A 6760-nucleotide genomic window follows, 5' to 3' on the forward strand; every position below is an offset into this window, starting at 1 on the left:
GGCGCCGGGGGGGGGGGGGGGAGAGTTGGGGGGGTGGATGTGGACTTGTGAGGTCTGGGTGCCATGTCATTCCTGCATCATCTCGGAACTGACCAGCATCTTTCTCGCACTCTCTCGGTGCCCTCTCCCCCAGCATCCTCTTCGGTTCTTTGAGCTCTAATTTGCCCTGTAAGTCTTCAAGATAACATTCTGAATCCAAATTATCTTTATGCTTTCCTCACGGCTCTTAGTACAGGAAATGCTACAAAATTAATTTTTACAATTGGGAATCAACATTTATTCTACGGAGCAATCCATAAGGGATTAAACTACCTTGATGGTCTTGCTGGAAGAGTGCAGATATTTATGAAGAAACCCATTTAGAAGCATCATGAAAGCTGAAATCTGTTTTCTAGTAGTAAACCAGGTAGAAATATATAGCATCCCAGAGATTGGGCTGGAGAGGGACAATCCAGAAACTATACTTTATTCTTTATATTTGGCTCTTGAGTGACTTGCAGTGCAAAAGGTTCCGTTCGTGTTCGTTTTTCTTTTTGCTAGTGCTTGGTGATGTGTAAAATGTAGAGCTGGATATTCCCACATCTTTTGGGGGGTGGTGCTAGTATTCATAAGGTACATATTTTTTTCTCCCATCTGTCAGGTGAAATTCCTTTTTTTTTCCTCTCAAGAACTACATAGATAAGAAATCTAATAAAAAGTAAAAATGCTGACAATTGTCTGCTGTTCTTGAGTAATTAACTTATTCACTTGGCCTCTGTCTTATAATCTATTAATGATTAATGAATGGGAAGAGTGATGGTGAAGCATTTCCCTACGTCATTTTAGATTTCTGCAGAAGAGGTGGATTTGATTAGTTACATTTATTTTTTAAACAAATTCTTAAAGATTGAAATTGTAAGTATTTTAAATACAATTACCATATTTTTATTTATTTACTTAGATGAATCTGTATTGTAAGTGTGTTATTTGTAGCCAGAACTTTTGGATTTAACATAAATTTTATGCATATATCTGAACTCTGCTCTCCAGATTAATAAATTCTAAGTCTTCTTAACGTTATAATAAAATGGTGCACATTCCCCCTCACTAGCTGTATTATTTTCTAATGAGAATACAAAAAAGGAAGAGAGACACAGACCAGTAAAATATTCAACTTTGAACATTTTTCATGATGGGATGAAAAATAGGAACATTATAAATATAAAAACCAGAGCACTTAACAGACTGCATTAGTAATTTGTTGTACTTTAAGAGTTCTACCAATAACTAATTACTGTTAGAATGATTAAGAAAAGGGAGAAAAAAAGAAGGAAAACTCAATTATCAAATATGTAAAGACTTCATTATCTTTAGAGGTGGCACTTGCACAGCAGAGATTATATATTAAGGAGAAAACTTAATTAGAAAGGTCATTTAACTTCAGTAAAGATTTCAGTCATTGAATTATTGAGGAGTCTAATTTCTAATTATAACCCAACCTTAGGGAAAATGAAGTTCTCTATTTTGATAGAAGATTCAGCTGAGGCAGAAAAACCAGTATTCACATTCTACTGTAACCTTTTAACTTTTGCTTTATTATCCAGGAATCTTTCAATCAATATAAGACCCTTTTTTTAAGATACAGCTTTTCATAGGTAGCTCTTTTCATTTTAAGACCATGGCCAAATGTGCAGTTTTTGAATGCAGTTGTAAAACGAGGTTTTTGTTCATGTAAATTGTTTGCTCATGATTTAGGTTTGCTCTCTTCAAAACAATGGTGCATTTTCTTCCTAATATTTAACAAACTGCATTTATTGGACTAATATTATATTTTTCTCTTAGATAACTGCTTAAATTGATTTTTTTGACACCATTGAAATGAATTTGGATGTGACTGTGTTTACTTTATTTAACTGTAGCTGTAAAAATCAATTTTTGGGTGACAAGTTTGAGATTGTTATGAATAAAATGAGTCATGAATGAACTCCTTGTTTGTGATTTTTCTTGCTGAAGTGATGAATGTACATATTAATGTGATATAGTATGAGTAACCAGATTGTTCTTTTGGTTGCTCAGGATGAGATATATGCTGGCAGCGAGATGCAGCATAAGGCCTAACGAATAGAAGCTGAGCTCCATGGTTTGAATATAGGGTTTCACTAGCTGGCTTGATTTGACCCGTTGGTCCGGTTTGTATACGGAAGAATAGAATTTATCCAACTGCTTGTGTATATATGCATGTATGCATATGTATTTGTGTATGTATGTATATGTAGCACATATGTATTTATAGGGCAGTGATGACTATGATACTGAGTGTTTGCTGCATGTTAGCTAATATTCTGGATTCTTTTAACATAGAGAATCTTTTTAATCATCATAAACCGCCAGAGAGATAGGTACTGTTCATGAGTTCCATTTTACTGAAGAAGAAATGAAAACTTAGGAAATTTAAGTAACTCATCCATTGGCTAATTTAACATAAAATAACAGTGGATTGAATTCAGTAATCCATGCTCCATAATGTATTTGCCTCACCATACTGAGGTTTACCAATTCCTATGGTAAGTACTTTCAACTTCTTCCTTGCTGCTATATTCACAATGTCTGTGTAAATAAGAGGCTGTTAGATCAATGACTTTACTGATATTTATTTATGTATATCTAACTGGCCTCACTTTGCCGAGGATTTCAGTAATTCTTAGGCTGAAGCAACATTAATTAAAAGGAAAGTATATTTCTTTACTATATTAGCCTTTCTTGAAGAGGATTCTAAAATGTAACTGGGTTGTTTAAGTATATGTTTAGAGTGCATATGGGTTGTTTATAGAGTGCTAAGTGAAAACTGTACTAGATGCTAATGTGAAAATTTTTTTAATGATACACTTGTTACAAACATTGGTTCTTCAATGCTAATTATATAGATAGAAGACTCCATATTATCTTATTCTAGTCTGAGTGCTAAACAGACTTCCAATTCTGCAAAGATAGAAATGGTTACATGGTTAATGGTGAACAAACAAAAGAATCAAAAGTATGGACTATTTTTCATCCAACAATGAATTGGTAGAACTTGAAATCATACAACTATTTTTGTTGCATTAATACTGTATCAGATATTTCTATATTATCCCATCTACACCGTTGGTAGGGTTTAATTACTACAAGCAACTTAATTTATGTTTGTATTAAAAATGTATGAAAGGGCCAGGGATTTAGCTCAGTGGCACTGTGACTGCCTTGCAAGTGCAAGGTCCTGAGATTGATCCTGGTATTCTCTCCCCCTCCCCGCAAAAGCAATACAACTAGTTAAACTGGACTGGTTAGAATATCTCTGTTTTGGAATTTGCTTATGCACTTTTAATGCAAAAAATGCACTTGACTTAAGAATGAAATTGAGTAAGCAGTCATTGGGAACATTGGAAGCACAAGACAATACTTAGCAGGGTAGACTATGAGTAGTATTAGAGGGTAGGCTACTGGGTTCCCTTTCAATGGAACCTACCTTGAGTGTTCGTTCCATTTACCATTTCTATGACAGAGTATTGGAGGCTTGGAATTTTTTAAAGAAAAGAAGTTTATTTAGCTCACAGTTTAAAGATTGCAGGTTTAAACAGAATAACATGGTGGTGAGGGCTTCAAGTCAGATGACATCATGGCAGATGCGTATGCCAGAGATCACACAGTGAGACAGGAAGCCAGAGTGAAGAGAGGAAGAGCCCATCTTGCTCTTTTTAATAACAACCCTCTTTCAGCTAACCAAGGTGCCATGAGAACTGCATCAATTCTTTCTAAGGGCAGAGCCTCCAAAGATCTTAATTACCTTCCACTAGACTCTACTCTTAATGGTCCCAACACCTCTTAATGTTGCTATACTTCTAACCCTTGTCGGACAAACCACACTCCATCCACAGCAATAAATCAGACACTTATCTCAGTACCTATTGCTGGGGTAATAAATGGAGTCAAATTATGATTTTTCACTTATTATTACAATCTAATTTCATTTTAAGAGGGACTACAAGCTTCTGGAAAGAAGTGATTTTTTTTTCTCCTACCAGAGTCAAGAGAACCTCAAGTAAATATAGTGTATAGAATAATCCAATTTAACTTTCTGTACAGCTGAAAATTTTCTATTTCCCCAATCTGAGTCAGGTTTTGCAATTCTTCAGGCTTTCAACATTGGTTTAAAACTCCAAAGAATTATGTTATGCTAAACACATTATATATGATGGAAAGAAGAAGGGAGCCAACATTTATTTAGCCTTTAATGGGTAGCAGGCATAGACTCTGTTATACGTTTCCCATATCTTCTGTTCCTTACCTGTTTTCTCATCCCCATGCCGATAGGGGAGGAAATGAGAGACAGGTCATTTGCCTAGGATCACATGGAGGTAAATAGCCAAACTGGGAACTACCCTTGAATATGACTTCTATTGGAATTCTTGATAAACATGGGTGCATAATGTCAATGAACACCTATGGTATTTATTGAGTTCTAAGTATACTGGGGTAAGAACATACAAGGAAGTATGAACATATGGGAGCTGATGTGTATAAAAGGAGAACTGTCAGGATAAAGTATGAGGTTACAACTTTGAAATGAATATGTAAAATGAAAGCATTTGGCTCTATTGCAAATTAACTGGGATACAAATTTATAGTATATTGTTTTTAATAAAGTGAAAACCCCTGAAAAACTACAGTTCTGAAACTGAACTGTGATAAAATGGAAAGTAGACATATATGAGTTTCCAGTGTCACTTGGCAGCCAGTGTCACTTTAGCCCAAGGCTGCATGTACCCAAGTATCAATGTCAAAGTGAGGAGGTGCTGATTTGGGTCTCAATGTCTGACTTGACAACAAACCATGGCGTTTAGACTGTCACTTTATCATAAGGAGATACTGAAGATTGGAGGAGGCTGAGATAAGAGTAGAAAGGAAAGACATTGGAGAGATTAAGAATATAACTGAGGGGCAGGAGGATATAGCTTAGCATGTAAGGCCCTCTGTTCAATTTGAGGCACCACAGAATATTTTAATATATAATTTATCTTATATAGGTTTTGTTTAATTTGGTTTATATTTAATATATAATTGTATTTTGAAGATGTAGGTACATATGAAACTGGATTCAGTGAAGGTTAATTGGGAGTGGGATTGGATGGGTCAGACAGAGCAGCTGCTTTCTGAGGACAGCGAAGGCGCTAATACTTAATGGAGGTGAAATTCTATTTTCTTTTTTAGGGATAAGGTATTTAATTAAAGTAGTGAAATAAGTTGAAGGCAAAAAATGTCTGGGAAAACACTCCAAAGGCAAACTTGAGTGTGGACTGTGTTGTTTGGAATGGGGAGGGGAGTGTAAAAAAGTTGTGACACTCAACGATGTGTATTTCATTAATTAACAGCCATTTCTAACAAACCAGAAGGGTTATGAATATCACATTAATGGTGTGTGTGTGTGTGTGTGTGTGTGTGTGTGTGTGGTCATAGGTAATTTAGTTTTTCTTTATCAGAAGCAAAGATTGGCATTTCATTAGCTTGCTGTAAGAAACTCCTCTGGCTTCATTTTTGCTAACTTCCTGGAGCTACTTCAGGATACAGAGAAACCAAGAGATACGTCCAAGGTCAGAAAAAAATCAGAGCTGGGTTTGGAACGTGGTGTTCAGAGCTGGGAGCCCTGCATCAGTTCATCATCATCTCTTCCTCCTTCTATTGTTTTCTAGTGCCTCCCTCACCCCATCCACCCTGCCTCCTCTTTTTCCCACTATTTTGCAATATTGGCCCCGTCTTTCTCCTCCCTGGTATTCCCGAGTGTCGCTGTTCTTGTAGCAGGCTACTGGTCATATAACACTGTTCTTTTCCACACAGAACAGTGCATGTATCCAAGGAGCAGGATTTTTCTCAGACATAGATCAGGTCATTTACTAATAGTGTACTCTTGAAAGAGTGTGAGTTTTAGGCAACAGATGGGCCAAATGAGGTGCTGGGTGTTTTCACACAATCTTATTTTTTGTGTGTGAATTCTTAGAGTAAGTTGAGTGGTACCCGTACCCATCAATACCATAGAAATTATTTTAACACTTAATTTCAACAAACATTAATATTGCATAAAATGGTACATTGTTAATTGATAATAAAGACGGGTTGTTGAGGGAAATCCCCGAATTACATGAGTGAGATAGGATTACTTTAGATCTTATTTTGTCCCAATATCCCTGGTGAAAAATGTCTGTTTCCAGGGGCTGGGGACATAGCTCAGTGGTGCCACACCTGCCTGGCAAGAGCAAAGTCCTGAGTTTGGTCCCTAGCACACACACACACTATATACTTCTGTGGTTCTTTGTGATACTGTGCCGTTTTCACTTCCCTCTGCTGCATAGCTATTCTATAGTCCCAAATAACATGCACACATGTTGGAAACAGGTATGGCCTCTGAAGAACTCTAGCGCTTATTGTTTCAGTGGCTTGGAAATGAAAAAGAAAAAGAATCTATTTTCTAGTCTTGCTTATGATGTTTGTTTTCTTAGATTTCCTCAAAAGCACTGATTTGGAAAGGAGTCATCTAGATGGAGCATAGGCATGGCTGACTGGTGTTTGAGACCCACCTGTGGCTCTTCCTAGCTACAAGGCATATTGTCAGGAAGGGAGGAGCCTCCCTCGGCCTGCTTTCCTCATCTTTAAACTGGGGATAACAGCTTTCATTTGTGTGCGTGTGGATTCACATAAGATGATATCAGGTGTCTGGCCCAAAATATGCATTCAATTAGTAATATATATT

At 36.6% G+C, this 6760-nt stretch overlaps 1 protein-coding gene across 7 annotated transcripts in view; it reads left to right on the plus strand.

Annotated features, from left to right (window-relative positions):
• The window catches only part of Dnm3 (dynamin 3), a 531047-nt gene that overhangs the window by 956 nt on the left and 523331 nt on the right, over positions 1-6760 (plus strand). The window lies entirely within an intron of this gene.

This window comes from Fukomys damarensis, unplaced genomic scaffold (assembly GCF_012274545.1).
Source record: "Fukomys damarensis isolate Sample0158 unplaced genomic scaffold, DMR_v1.0_HiC HiC_scaffold_11, whole genome shotgun sequence".
In the NCBI taxonomy this organism is placed as follows: domain Eukaryota; kingdom Metazoa; phylum Chordata; class Mammalia; order Rodentia; family Bathyergidae; genus Fukomys; species Fukomys damarensis.